Consider the following 16,297-nt stretch of genomic DNA (forward strand, 5'->3'; position numbering starts at 1 on the left):
TCCACATGTAATGCCCCACGGTCGAGTATATAAGGCCTAGGGGGCACCCCTTCAAGACGATCGACCTCATTCTACTTAGCCACCCACACTAGCTCTCTACGTTTCCAATACCAGAGAACCTCTTTGTAACCCACCACATAAAGTGCTCACACTAGGACGTAAGGTGTTACGCATCTCAAAGCGGCCCGAACCTGTACACAATTGTCCACTGTTTCTCGTGCAACTAGCACAAACCATCGAGCTACAGTCGATAACACCGTCCTACACCAAAAAGCACCTTGAGGGGCAACCCTGGGTGCGCGGTCGGACCCAAAACACCGACAGTGGCCAATGACAAGGCAACCATCTTATCTTCAGTCCCGCTTCCCATAAAAAGAAGAAAAGAGAAAAAACAAGGAACAATATAGATCAGAAGTAGATCATTCCTTACACTGAGTAACACAGTAAGTTGTCCAGTTCAATGCTATGCAGATCTATACTAAAAAAACTTGAATTATTAATGGTTTGCATGTATACATCTGCCATGTGGGGGGCAATGTAACTCCCTTAAACAAGCATCAATGGTTTAAACTGCTAGTCATGTGATGATCCTATTATTGCACATGGGAAAGCACATAAAACTATGATTATATATGTAAGGTTACCATTAGTTCACTGAATCACGGTTGCTGCTCAGATTTTTGGGGCTACCAGCTGCCTATCTATAGAAGTAAAAGGCTATTACTACACTACAACACAATTGAGAATTAGCCCAAAAAACAAAAGATTCTTTTTCCTGGGACCAAACAAAAATGGATGTAGTTTGTAGTGGCTGATCAAATCAATAGCGCCAGTGAGCTCCTTTGGCCCCCAAAATACAGAGATCATATTATCAATCAACCACATAGTAGACAAATAAGGCTTAAAAAGATATATACACTAATTAACATAGCATATTTAAATAGTTATATTCACCAAGTCATTTCCAAATATGGTTCTAAGGTTAATGAAAGTAGATCATCGGTAATTAACACAGCAGATCTCTAGTATACCTGGTGGAGATGTGTTTTCCATTGAGTACCAGCTAAACCTAACAGCACTGGTGAACCACAACTTGCTTTAACATGTTCTTGTACAACTTAGTTTAGTTTTTCATTCTAGAATAGACCAATAGTTCTATTTGTGTGCAGGTTATACATAGAGCAGCATATCTGAAGAGACGCTTCCTTCTTTTTTTCTGAATGAGATGTCCGATGTCTAGATTCAGTTCTAACCTTGAACCGATGATGATTCTTTTAATTTTCAGCTTCTTTATGAGGTTCTGACCTTGAGCCTTGTGATGCCTTGTGTCGTCGTGACTCAGGACCTTGGGGGCACACATGAAGACCTAGGTGGTCGCTCAAAAACAATGAAGATTCCAGTTTTTCACGTTAGTCAAACAAGTTATTATGAAATCTACAACAATTGATCCGATGGACCAACTATAATAATCTTCTTCCTAGTTGCAAAATGTCCCAAAAGGATGAGCAGAATATATATAGAATAGGTATATAGCACGACAAAGCTAACTTAAATTATATTTGTCATCAACACGTCACTACGTCCTTTTCAATCATGTGGTTATCTAGCCGGTTTTTGTATTCTGTTTTCATTAATAGGGAGGAGGATAGGTTTTAGAGCCTGGTGCGGATGTTCTCCCCCTTTGTAAACATTGAGGTGGGTAAATAGTCTTCTTCCTAGCAACAAAATGTCCCAAAGGATGAGCTGAATATATAGAACAAGTATATAGCATGACGAAACAAACTTAAATTATATTTGTCATCAACTTGAATAATAGAATGGCTCTGTGGGAATGCTTCAGATAACAAGATATTTGCTTAACAGAATATGAGTTTCAGTAACTATATCAATTGAACTAAGAAGCAATTTCTTTTGCAAGAGAAGATTAAAAGGCAAGTTTCCCAGAGTTCATGTAACACACCTTTACGCACTTACACAAAAAAAGAAAGGAAAAAAATATTGGCAAGATAATTAACTAATTCAGTCTCGACTTGTTAATTTTGTTCAATAGCATTCCTTGAATTTAGTCCTATGACCCCAATACACTTCACTATTAACCATCGTAGTTATCAATCTCAAAATTTTTTATAAAGCTGCTAACCAATGCCAAGGTGTAACTTTTGGTGCCTCGAAAGAATTATTTTCTAAATTTGGTCAAAAGTTTCTTCTTTCATCCCTACTACTAATTAAGTACACAATTTAAATAAGGCAAAAAGATAATGAAGTCACCTCTCCTTTGCCAGAATCAACCTTCCAAGCCATGGCAGTACCATCAGGACTTCCTGAGAGTACATATTGTGTCTTCCTACCAAGAACTGCAAGCCATGAAGGAAAAAACATTCAATAAAATGGAGCAAAAGAAACCTACACTCAGGATCAAACATATCTAATCTAGTGTTGTATATCTACAACTTGTCAGTTAACATCTCAAACATATCTAATACAGTGTTGTATATCTGCAACCAATCAGTTTACCAACTAAAACAATTCAAGGACATTGAGCATTTACAAATCATTTAATAATCAACTAAATTCCATCAACCTTATTCTTTGTTCACATTTATAGAAATATACAACAATTGTAGCCTGCCAAGAATTAGGAGATTAAGTTAAGACTTAAGAACACAGAGAGGTACATATTTACTATTTGCAAACTACAATTGTAGAATAGGTTTGATAGATTGATCAATCCACAGTTCCACATTCCAATTCATTTTATCAGTTCCAGAAAGAACTCTTCCCAAGGATTCATATATTTTTGTAATACTATTTAGCTGACCTAATTTCTCTATTCATTACCAATCCATATTTACAGCAAGAAACAACTCATACATTCAGCCTATCAGAGTCTTTTAGATAAACTCTAGGTCAGCTAAAACAATTATTTGTGTATGCACATTTAAATATGACATCTGACATGTGGCATCAAATAAAAAGGATGGTTTCATAGAATGTCAAAGAACCACTCCAAAGATATTCTTTTAGATAAAAACCCCTCTTGTAAAGGAAAACAAGCTTTAGCTTAAAATAGCCATTTAACTCATCGATCCATGGAATTAATACAGTACCTCTGCATGATGTAAAGGAATGGTTTGAATATGTTTTAAGGTTCAGCGTCATTTTTTAAAATTAATACCTCTGCATGATGTTAGTCATCAAACAATAAGAAGTGTACATTTGATACTTGGTAAAATCTAAAATGGGAGCTGCACATACCAGAGCCAAAAAAAGTATGCTTCTTCCCTTTCTCCATAGGTGCATAAGTACCATATTCTTTTGCAATACAGTTACTTGTCAACTTGAAAAACTAGCACGCATGGTAGCAAAGATACTACAACAGTCAAATATCAAAAGCAGTCCAATAAGACACTTAAATACACAGGGAATGAAATCTAGGCACAGTCAATGTTGTGGTAGCAACAAATACACAGGCACAATAAAGTCATTCAGATTGTAGGTATGAAAATGATAAACAACTTTACCGCCAGATGCTGAAACCATGTAAACAAATCCTATCAGTAAAAAGGTGATATGTTAATGCATAAGAAGAGCAATTTATAGAAATCATGAATGAAAAATTTTACAAGCAACATAATAGATCTACTAACCTCTAGAGTTTGTGTAGTAGAAATAGTCTGCCTATTCTGCATATCATCCACATTGTTTGCATCAATATTTACAAGCAGCCTTTTAATCCATGCATTTTCTAGTTCATGGTGACAGCTGCAAGTTTAACATGCAGTTCTTTAAGCTATTATACAACTGAAGTTAGGCAGGCAAAAGAAGACCTTACCAATGTCTAGATAGAGTAGCATGGTTGTACTCAACATTAATCTTGAATTCTCCTATGTAATTTGATACAAGAAAAAGGTAATTTTAGAACGAACTATTAAACTCATGAACTTCACTCACAGAAAATTGTTGACAATGTATGCACATTTGGAAAATTATATTACTTGTAAAACCATACTTCTGTAGAATGGGCACATTCGAGAATGGGCGAGCGTTGATTCCACGCAACAGCAGAAGGGAAGGCACGCGGCTTGGAACCAAAACTGAAGCGTGCGTGTCATCGCTGGTAATGCATCTCGTCGAGGATGACGACGAGCGCGACAATGAAGGCATAGTCGATCCCTAGGTTGACGGTGACGTTGTACGAGTTCTTCCCCAGCAGCGCGCTCACCACGCTGAACCGTCGGTCGATCTGCAACGCCAACCGAACCAACAATCCGTGTCAGTCCAAGAACAGGTGGGTAGGAGGAGGGAGAGCCGAGAGCGCACTTGCCTTGGTGATGATGGTGTCAGAGTCGCCGAGGGAGACGGTGCAGGCGCCGTCGTGGTAGCTGCCTGTGATCCTGAAGTCGCAGGCCTGCTCGGCGTCGTTTATGGTAGCCGCGATTAAGGGGAGGAGCGTGCTCGGATCCGCGAGGATGGAAGGAGCGGCTGGGGGCTCCTCGCGGATGGAAGGAGCGGCTGCGGCTGGTGGATCCTCGAGGATGGGATGCGCGGCTGGTGGATCCTCAAGGATGGGATGCGCGCGTGGGGCGGCTGCGGGATGCGCGCTCGGATCCGCGAGGATGGAAGGAGCGGCTGGGGGATCCTCGCGAGGATGAAAGGAGCAGGGAGGATGCGGGATATGGCGCGACGCGGCTGCGGTATGCGCGCGTGGGGCGGCTGCGGGATGCGCGCTCGGATCCGCGAGGATGGAAGGAGCAGCTGGGGGATCCTTGCGAGGATGGAAGGAGCGGGGAGGCTGCGGCATGCGGCGTGGCACGGCTGCGGGATGCGTGGCTGGGGCTGCTGCGGGCGTACGCGGGATGCGGGCGCGGCAGAACGTGCGCCATGCGGTGGTTGGACGCCTACACTACTAACATAATTAGTAGTAGAGATATGTTGATAATATTATAGTTGCAATCTCATCTAGTAAAGTAGTCTCTACATTGCTTAAAGATTTAAGAGACAATTTTGCATTAAAGATCTTGGAGATCTATATTATTTTCTTAAATTTAAAGTTAAAAGATTCATGTTGATTTAGTTTTATCACAGGAGAAGTATGCCCGTGACATCCTAAAATGTGTCAACGTGAGCAATTGTAAGCCAGATTCTAGTCCTCTCACTATGTTGAATAAATTATCGTATATAGTGATGATCCTCTCAGTCCTGAAGATAATACAAATTATAAAAGTATTATTGATAGATACGGAAGACTCGTTATGACGAGGTGTGGCGTCAGCCATACCTTGATTTTATCCTTTTGCCCCCTCTATTTCTCCTTTTTGCTCCCTCTCTAGAGAGACGGAGGAAGATGAAGGGGAAGAGTCACTCGTCGAAATGTTTCGTAAGTAGGGGGCATAACTTGTTCATTTGTTATATATGGGCCAAGTGATTGTTTATTTATTGGTGCATGACTATCAAAACCATGCGTTTATCAGCAGCCCACTTCAATCCTATAGGACTCCTCGTACGCCACACTTGAGTTGCCAGACCAAGCTCAACCATGCATGGAGGTGGGCAAGTTGGTTAGAATGATGTAGACAATGACATGAGAACCCTGATGGTACATCGTTTGACTTCACTTGCATGATCCTTGGTTTTCAATTCTAAATTGATTGGTGACATGCTACTGATTAATCTTCTATCATCTATATTTTATGATAAATATTTCTTACCCTATATACTTTTATTGGCCATTAGTAGAAAAAACTATAGGTGTATACTATAGGTGTATAGTTTTCTTCCGTGTTACATCTCACACTATCATAATATTTCCTATATATGAAAGGAGCTCCAAAACACGGCTTCCTAGCCTAGCCACGTCGGCATAATTTTTTCAAGCCACTGGATTGTGCATCAACGGCTTGCCTCTGCCTCTCGATAGTTCCTCTCGTTTCCTCCGCCTCATCGCTTTTTCGCTGTTGGATCGCACATCAGCGGTCAATACTATCATAGCCTCGTCCCACGTAGGGATGAAAACGAATGGGAACGGGCGGGAAACTACCTCTCCCATTTTCGTTACCATTTTTTTTACCGAAAACGGGAGCGGGAGCGGAAAAGGCGGTAGCGAAAACGGTTACGGAATATATGGGTATGCGAAAACGAACAAATACGAATGAATATTCACCGAAAACGGACGGTAGCCAGACAGTAGTCGGAACAACTACATGCACACATCAGTGACAACACACAAGCGCCAGAACAAAAAAAACAGCGCACTACACAGTACGCCCACGACCAACGCGAGGTTAGCAGTAGTCCAGCGTCTAGGCCAGCAGCTTCACTTATTAGGGTCCCTAGCTCCATGAGGCACATGCACACTACAGAGTCACACAGGAAACAGAGCTACAATGTCTCAAGGCCTCAAGCACAGATGCAGTCGTCCAGCCGAGCAGAGGCAGAGCTGCTGCACACACACAGGTTGTATATTCGTGCACTTGAAACTCCCTATGGGAAACGACAGTGACCAATGGGCCAAGAATTCATGGGCTTTGATACATGCACACGATCCGCAAAATGTAAAACGGAATAAAACAAGAAATTCCTGATACAATACGGGATACCGTAAATACGGGCGGGAAACACCTTCAACCGTTTCCGGTCCCGTTCCCGGATATACCTATCTCGGTTCCCGTACCGTTTTCACATTTTCCAGATAAAACGAAAACGGACGGTTTTAAACGGGAATACGGGACGGGACGGTATAATTCCTGTTTGTTTTCATCCCTAGTCCCACGTCCAGAAGATTCTGGAAATTTTGCGCCCTGCCTCCGTGACTCTCCACCTCCCCACTGACGCTCTCGCTGTGCTCCGCCTCTCTTCCATGCATGCAGCATGCTTCCCTCGCCTTGTGGCCTTGCTGCTCGTCGTGGCCCCGCCTCCATTGCCTTTTCCCCTCGCCTCCTCCTCGCTCGACGACCGCGACCTTGTTGCTCGACGTAAGCCCGCACCTCGGCCCGGCCTCCATCAACTCCCTCCCCTTCGCTTCTTGTCTCCTCCTCGACACCTGGGAAGGCGAACAACCGCCATGGTCCCACACCTTGGCCTTGCCTTCATCCCGGACCCCCCCCCCTTCGCCCCTCGCCTCCTCGATGCCTAGAAAGACGAACGGTCTCTAGAGAAGTATGTATTTGTGCTTCTCCACGCGAGCCTTCCAAACGAGCAATCTGAAAAGAAAAAAAAGGAAGTCCCGTCCTCGTCCTCGCGGGTACCGCGCGCATCTCGCTTGCGCTCCATCCGGGGCTCCCGACGGCGCCGAAGCGTCCGAAGGTCTGAGCCATCCATCACATCGGAGGTGACATGGCCCACGCCTATGGTCGTTGACCACTCGAGGATCGAGCTCCCCCGCCCGGACCTTCGAGCGGAGCAGACGTCGTGGCCGTGCAGTACCTACCGTTTCTGCGCGTTGGGGACAGGGCGACTGTCGGGCACTCCCGCGCGTCAGCGTAGCAGCACCAGCGCGGCCACTGGGCACTCCCGCAGCCACTCTGTGCCACGTTGTGTCTCGATCACCAGCCACGCCACGGCGCCACCCAGCCTGGCGATTGGCTTCACGCTGCCGCGCTTCGCCAACGAAGAAAGCACCGCCACGGCGGCCTCTGCCCCACCGGTCGCAGATGTTCCCCCACTCGACGAACAGGAACAGGAGCGCATCGGGTGCGCCCTTCATGGTGCTAGAGGGGCTCGTGCGTGGGAGCTGCACGACGATGCATAGGTTGCCGCCGAGCCAGCGATGGTACACGTGGACGGCCGCCGGGTTGAGGGCGGTGGCCGGCCGCGACATTCTCCTTGGCGCGTCACATGATGGTGAGGTTGAGCAGCACAGTGAAGCCGTTGAGCTAGAGCAGCGGCACGAGGAGCTCGGGCGCATTTGAACTTTGATTTAGAAAATTAGATGGCATAAAATCTTGGTGGTCACCGTTTAACATCTTCATATAGACTTCTCTAATTTTTTTTGCTCGAACACACACACACACACATATATATATATATATATATATATATATATATATATATATATATATATATATATATATATATATATATATATATATATATATTTCTCTATTTTATTCCTTAATACCGTCTAGGTGAACAAGAAAAGAAACATTTGATCTTGGACATGGAGAAGCAGCACCCAAAATGGTAGAAACAGATGCAACAATGTGCAAATTAATGGTGCTGGTCACTAAAATGTTAATTAAGGATCTAGGGATTGGTTTTCAGAACAGATAAGAAGGGACAAACAGCCCTACACATGGCTTCAAAAGGCCAAAATGCAGAAATTCTGCTTGAGTTGTTGACACATGATATCTCAGTTATCCATGTAGATGACAGCAAGGGGAATAGACCATTGCACGTTGCAACTCGGAAGGTAAGCACCATTATAAGTGATATTATCTCAGAATGTTCTGATTTCTACTACTGATTTGAGTCTTCCTATTTTACATTTTGACAATAAGATGTTTTGTTGTATCTATGGTTGAAGCTATGTTGCTCAGGAGAATTACTAGAACAGAGTTACCACATTCGTGAGATATCGCATAAGTCTCCAATGTTTTATAAAACAATTCTAAGAAGATTTTGCACCTTTTCTGGATCAAACAAAATTTTAGTTCAGGTTGTACTAAAAAAGAAATACTTTCTTCCTTAAAAAGCAAGGAATTTATGAGATGTTTGGTTTGATAAATAAGCTAGTCCATCATCTTCTCACTCCTCACTTTTTTGTTTGGTTTTTTAAATGGAATGAGTTAATCCATCATCATCTCATTTTTCATTGTTAGTTAGTACTAACATTAAGAATATGATCATTCCACCAAATTTGAAGAATAAACTCATGATGTACCACCTCATCTTGGATGGAGTGACTCCTGAAACCAAACACCCCTTGGTTTTGGATTGAGTATTGCTCAATCTTAAGAATGCTTTTAGCTTTTCAAAGAAGTCAAAAACGGATTTTTTGTTTTATATGAAGTTACAGATGGTTCAGGCCCTAATATCAGTTGACGGGATTGAAACCAATGCGGTTAATAGAGTTGGAGAGATTGCTTTTGCTATTACTGAGAACCAAGGTCACGAAGAGCTGAGAGAGGTTGGTGGACAAACTGGCAGAGACATTTCTCTGAGCCTTGTGGTGCTCCATGTGAGGACCAGCTTAGTATCTTACTCACCAGCAGCATGCCCATGGGTTTATACATGCATTAAAGGAGTTGTTTGGTTTGAGAAATCACTCCATCAAAATTGAGATGGTGCAGTGGGAGGAGAGGGTGGCGCGACTCAGTGGAGCTCTGGCGGCGGCGCTGGAGCTCTGGTGGCGGCGCGACCAGTGGGAGGAGAGGGTGGCACAACGGAGAGGGAGCAGGGGGAGGAGAGGGAGGCGGCCGACGCTTGTGCAGGGGAGACGACGCGTGGTGCCGACGGCTGGGAAGGGAGACAACGGCTGTGGGGGAGGGAGAAAAAACTGGCTCTATACCATATTGGAATAACAGAAACCCTAACCCTACATTAGGGTGGGCCTGTATATTAATAGACTGAGTTGGGCCTGGCCCATTACAAACAGAGGGCTACAATTCTAACAGATAGATTTACAAAATCTCCATCGACACAATTGCAAGTTCAATACAATCTTAACTTGATTAAGTTATGATTAAGAGGAGCTATTAAAAAGAAACTCCTCTATAGGCATAATTTGTTGCATACATACTAATTCAACCTGACTCCTCTATTTGAATAGATAAAAAGCTTGGAGATAGATCCAATATGATGATTATAACCGAAATGGACTTACCGTGACCCCTAATATAAATACAAGCCACAACTTTTCGATAGAGATAATGCACTAATGTATTTTAATCTAAAAAATATAAATATTGATGCATTATTATTAAAATTGTCATTGTGGTACGTTAATGCGTGGCATATTATATTATTAGGATCTAGGTCTGTCTTGCATATGTACTGTTCTCTTTCTTGAAGGGGTATACTAGAGGTAAAAACGGGATGAATATAGATACAAGGTCGTCTCGTATCCTATACTAATGTATTTCTCTCGGATACTAGATCAGATATATTTAGTTAAAATTCGGAACAGATATAAGACGGTACTGGGTAATAATTCAGTCGGGTAAGAAATAGATAACGAATATTACTCGGATTGATAACAAATATTTATTGGGTAGTTCATCCTAATAATATTAATTGCTCAACCATCCAACAAACAAATAAAATAATCTATACTATCTATTAAGAGACTAATGTAGACCAAATTTGTGCCCCTGCCCCGCCCTCTGGGTATATGCAAGCCTCTGCATACATGCAAGCTCTGTCCTCTGCGTACATGCAAGCCCCGCCAGCCGCGCATGCAACGAATGCAACTAAAGCTGCGCATGCAACCGTGCTTGCAAATGCCACCACTACATGCAAAGTCTGCATGTGCACAAGCGTGAATGCAAAGCCTGCTGCGCATGTGTTTGATACCCGGTAGGAATTATATTTTACAAATAAATGCGCTAATCAGCACATGTGTTTGGACAGTTTCAAGGAACTAAACGATGAAAATAAGATAAAATATATGTAAATAGGATTTGAACCATGGTTATTTGCTTTAAACTCACGTTCACATCCACCTAGCCACCAGACCACACACATTTTTTATTTTAAACTCTATACTCAAATATAATATAGAGACTTTTATGAAAAATAGGGGAAAGGCCAACCATGATACTTTTTACGTGAATTTGCTACCTCGATGATCTGTATAATTTTCTTTGCATTTAATATCAGATATAACTATGACAACTAATTTTTAGTTGTTTTGGACCGAAAAATATAGATTGGTCAAGCCGTTTAGTAAAGCAACATATCCCACATACTTGCAAATCGTTTTCACATCTTAATGAAATATATATCCGTATGCAAGTTATAAAAAGTCAATTTTTAGAATAGTTCATAGCCATCAGTTCAAAACTTTATGCGAAAGAATGTTGGCTTTACGTCTGCTTATGCGAAAGAATGTTGTCTCTTCCCTTTCCTATAGGAGGGTGAAATAAGTTTTACCAACAGCGTCGTACCGGAGGTGCCAGTAGCCTTAGTGTACCAGTCGCTCCTCAAAATAGACTCACTGGCAGCAAAATGTTCTCTAACGAGTTGACTCGCGTGCTCGACTGGGATTGTACTTTGTCTCTTCTGTCAACTGAGCTATGGTGAATTCTATCGACATCAACGTTAGCACGATGGTTCGCCCAACTGAGCATGTCCCCGGTCCACAAAACTATGTAGTTGAGAACCTCACATGTAGATTCATATTAGTTAACAGTTTGCTTGAACAATCTAACACAGTTGTTTGATCTATATATGCAAAAAATGGTACTGATTGTTTGATCTAAATGTTGCGAGATGCTCTCCAATAAAAATTATATGGTTGCCTCATGGTCTATGTAAGGAAATCCTGAATTTGAATGCGTACAACTTCAGTTGCTCTGACTGCATCTAGAGAATTCGTCTTTAGATGAGTTGAATATTGTTATATTACTTGTCTTTATGTAGTAATGTAGAAATCATGCCACAACACATTTTCCACAACATAAAAGATAAGAGGTCCATATTTGTGTGCTAAAATAATTTTGATAATCACAACTCACCATCCTCTTTCAATAGGCTTAGGATCTCCTTTTTTATTTTTCACCCTACAATGCAAAATTGTTATATGGAGGCCATGGTATATCGTCATATCATGTATTATCAACTTAGGATTTGCCTATTTCAGTTAATAGTGGCATTGAGCCAATTTTGGTTGTTCGAAATGGCATATTTCGATGTTTGTTATGATTGCTGAGTTGATTATTGATAGCATCACTAAATAGTAACCTATGCGTGCACAAGTGTCCCTCGTTGCAACGCACGGGTATATATCTAGTAATATACATAATCATGTAAACCCTCTACCCCCTCCGGTTCCAAATAGCAAGTGAAGTGTTATGAGCAAGTCAATAAATAATAAGTAACTCAAATAATCATGTAGGCTTTAAATAATCATGTAGGCTTTGATCTCATTTTTCATCGTGCTTTTGCGCTCAAATGCCCTGACTGAAACCATTGCGTAAGCATGCTAATGTGTGGACTTTATGGCGAATAATGTGACGAAATAGACAAGCAGAGATTTTTAGATGGTGTGCACATCCTGTGTGTAGACAGTTTGAATGCATCACTGGTAACAAAAGCCACCAATGGGACCATCTAACGATGTGTCAATAACGAAGCTAATGTGGTAAACAATACATAAGGGCTTGTTCGGTTAGCTCTCAATCCATGTGGATTGAGTGAGATTGGATATGTTTGAATCCCAAACAAGTCAAACTTCTTCTTAATTTTTTTTTCAATCTCATCCAATCCATGTGTATTGGGAATAACCGAACAAGCCCTAAATAATTTTACAGCTGAGAAGATAACAAGCGGCCAGCCTTACCTAATGCGGTGATGTGGCTGGATTAAAGTCGTTCGGACTACTGCAGTTATAATTTATAGAGATAAAATACCGTAGAAAAAGTAGAAGCCGTTGGATTTAAACCGCAATGAACAGACCGGCCAAAAGGTCATCCCCAACGGATTTCACTATTCTAGAGATGGGCCACCACTAGAGAGCAGGCTCAGCGCCCGCCCGACTAACTGCCCAAGCCGCATCATACAAAGGACCGACACAGACACACACCGACAATCACCACTTTGGACCTTGATGGGTACCCGTATTCTACTCGGGTTCATGGGTATTTATCGGGTATTAGTAGTTTCGTATTCTACCCGTATTTGGGAGTTTAACATACGTATAGCACTCGTATCCGTCCTAACAAAAAAATATCTATATCCATATTAAAAAATTCATCCTATTTTGATACCCGTATTCGGTACCCGTTTTGGGTATCCATCCGTTTTCATTGCTAGGGTATAGCTTGGCCAGGCTCATCAACACCGGAATCAAGGTGTACTAGCTCTCTGGCCTCCAGATAAGTAGTAGTGGAGTATAATATAAAATACATTTCATCTCATTTCATTTTTAAATACTAAGAAATGAAGAGAATCAAGATGACGTTAGTACCTTAATTTTCTTTTATGCTCTTGTAATGCACGTTAGAGCTTGTTCATTTTAATATTAATCCATTTGGATTGGATGATATTGAGTCGGTTTAAATCCATATCAAGTCAAAATTCATACTAATTCATGCCAATACATACCAATTCACATGAAATTTAAATAACCGAACAAAACCTCATGTGATTTGTATGGGTAATTCTATGTTGTGCCTTGTGTGAGTCCTCATATTATGCAAAGCTTTTGTATATCAACACCATTAAGCACCTACTTCAAGTATCATCTCATTTACCAATTTGTCATTTATATTTTTATCGGGTACCATAATTAGGGGTACCCCCAACACTCCTAAACTCGGCTGATAATCACCATCAGCACAAGCTGCAGAGACTGATGGGCGCAATTCAGGTCAAGGCTCCGTCTACTCAAGGGACGCGATCTCGCCTCGCCCGAGCCCAGCCTCGGGTGGGAACAGTAGTCCCAGGTGAGAGCACCTAGAGGGGGGGGTGAATAGGTGATCCTGTAAAACTTCAAAACTTAAGCCACAAAAACTTGTTAAGTTTTAACCCAAGTATGGCCAAGTGGCTAGAGAGGAGTCAAAACACAATAACCACAAGAAATCAATCACAGAGATGACACGGTGGTTATCCCGTGGTTCGGCCAAGTACAAAAACTTGCCTACTCCACGTTGTGGCGTCCCAATGGACGAGAGTTGCACTCAACTCCTCTCAAGTGATCCAATGATCAACTTGAATACCACGGTGTTCTTGCTTTTCTTTTCTCAATCCCGTTTGCGAGGAATCTCCACAACTTGGAGCCTCTCGCCCTTACAAAAGATGTTCACAGAGAATCACGGAGCAAGGGAGGGATTAGCAACTCACACACAACACAAAGATCACAGCGAATACGCACACACAAGACCCAGACTTGAGCTCAAGAGACTAGCACACTAGAATGGAGCTCAAATCACTAGAATATCGAACAAGTGTGCAAGATTGATGTGTGAGTGATCAAGAGTGCTCAAGGAATGCTTGGTGTCTCCCTCCATGCGCCTAGGGGTCTCTTTTATAGCCCCAAGGCAACTAGGAGCCGTTGAGAACAAATCTGGAAGGCCATCTTTGCCTTCTGTCATCGGGCGCACCGGACAGTCCGGTGCACACCGGACACTGTCCGGTGCCCGATTTATTTCCTTAAACAGCGCAGCCGACCGTTGCCGACCGTTGCAGATCTAGCGCACCGGACAGTCCGGTGCCTCCTTCCGACCGTTGGCCAGACCACGTGTCGCGCGCAGATTCCGCGGCCGACCGTTGGCTCGGCCGACCGTTGGCTCACCGGACAGTCCGGTGAATTTTAGCCGTACGCCGTCGGCAAATTCCCGAGAGCGGCGTCTTCAGGTCGAGGCAGCCTGGCGCACCGGACACTGTCCGGTGCACCACCGGACAGTCCGGTGCCCCAGACCGAAACAGCCTGTTGGCTGTACACAGCCAACAATCTCCTTTTCTTCTTCTCTCTGTTTCTAACACTTAGATAAATATATTAGTACACAAAACCAATGTACTAAGGCTTAGAAACATACCTTTACTTGTGATTTGCACTTTGTTCATCCATGGGCATAGATTCACATTTAAACACTTGTGTTGACACTCAATCACCAAAAATACTTTGAAATGGCCAAAGGGCACATTTCCCTTTCAATCTCCCCCTTTTTGGTGATTTATGCCAACACAACATAAAGCAACTAGAACAAGTGCAAAATCACTTCAAATAAAAATAAATTTGAGTTTTATTCAATTTTGGCATATATGGATCATCCTTTGCCACCACTTGGTTTGTTTTTGCAAATCAAATTCAAATCTCTATCTCTAAGTTAAACACACACGTTGAAGCATAGAGAGAGTCATTCCAAAAGAAATTGATCAAAGATTTCAGAAACTCCCCCTATTTCCCATAATCAACACTTCTCCCCACAAGAAGCCAACTTTTGACAGGAGAGACAATAAAAGAGTTTAACAAAACAAAAACTCTAGTTTAACAAAACAAAAACTCTATTCTACTATTTTCAAAATCTCTCAAGTGGTAGCTGATCCATTTATCGCTTTGGCCTTTATTTTCTCCCCCTTTGGCATCAAGCACCAAAACGGGATCAATCTTGGCCCCTTAACCCCATTGCCTCACCAAAATCTTCAATAGGAATACAAAGGCAATAAGAGTCTAAAGATGAACTTGGAATAAGTTACCCTCTCATCGGAGTGCAGTGGAAGTCTTTTATGATCCAAGTCCACCTTTTCCCTTTCAATCCTCCTTCGAGACTAAATCATCGAACTCAAACACATGGTTAGTCTCAAAGGGTCAAGTTGTAACACATCTCCCCCTAAACATGTGCATCATTTTGCAACGAACTTGTGAGGTCCAGGGAGTGTTTGTACAACTTGAGCACCACAATAAGCAACAAAATGCATAAGGAACATGATCAAGGGCATAAACACATGTATGCTACAATTCAATCCAAGTTCCGCGAATCTAAGACATTTAGCTCACTACGTAGCCTGCAAAAGGTCTTCTCATCTAGAGGCTTGGTAAAGATATCGGCTAGCTGGTTCTCGGTGCTAACATGAAACACTTCGATATCTCCCTTTTGCTGGTGGTCTCTCAAAAAGTGATGCCGGATGTGAAAGGGAAATGTGCCCTTGGGCCATTTCTAAGTATTTTGGTGATTGAGTGCAAACACAAGTGCTTAATGTGAAAATATGCCCATTGATGTACAAAGTGCAAATCACAAGTTAAGGTATGTTTCTAAGCCTTAGTACATTGGTTTTGTGTACTAATATATTTGTCTAAGTGTTAGAAACAGATAAAAGAAGAGAAGAGAAGACTTGGCTGTGTACAGCCAAGGGGCTGTTTCGGTCTGGGGCACCGGACTGTCCGGTGGTGCACCGGACAGTGTCCGGTGCGCCAGGCTGCCTCGGCCGAAGAGGCCGCTCTCGGGTTTTTCTCCGGCGACTTCGGTTAAAATTCACCGGACTGTCCGGTGTGCACCGGACTGTCCGGTGAGCCAACGGTCGGCCGGGCCAACGGTCGGCCGCGCGATCAGCGCGCGACACGTGGCCGAGCCAACGGTCGGAAGGGAGCACCGGACTGTCCGGTGTGCACCGGACTGTCCGGTGCGCCAGATCTGCAACG

The 16,297-nt window shown here is 42.8% G+C and overlaps 1 long non-coding RNA gene across 1 annotated transcript; it reads right to left on the minus strand.

Annotated features, from left to right (window-relative positions):
• Nucleotides 1-308: 308 nt before the first annotated feature.
• LOC103652897 (uncharacterized) lies at nucleotides 309-4,239 on the minus strand. The gene is made up of 7 exons (XR_002269012.1): nucleotides 4,010-4,239; nucleotides 3,833-3,884; nucleotides 3,648-3,762; nucleotides 3,522-3,551; nucleotides 3,256-3,370; nucleotides 2,269-2,354; nucleotides 309-1,366 (listed from the first exon to the last, which is right to left on the minus strand). It is a non-coding gene; the product is annotated as an uncharacterized lncRNA (long non-coding RNA).
• Nucleotides 4,240-16,297: the final 12,058 nt, after the last annotated feature.

This window comes from Zea mays, chromosome 4 (genome assembly GCF_902167145.1).
Source record: "Zea mays cultivar B73 chromosome 4, Zm-B73-REFERENCE-NAM-5.0, whole genome shotgun sequence".
NCBI lineage: Eukaryota > Viridiplantae > Streptophyta > Magnoliopsida > Poales > Poaceae > Zea > Zea mays.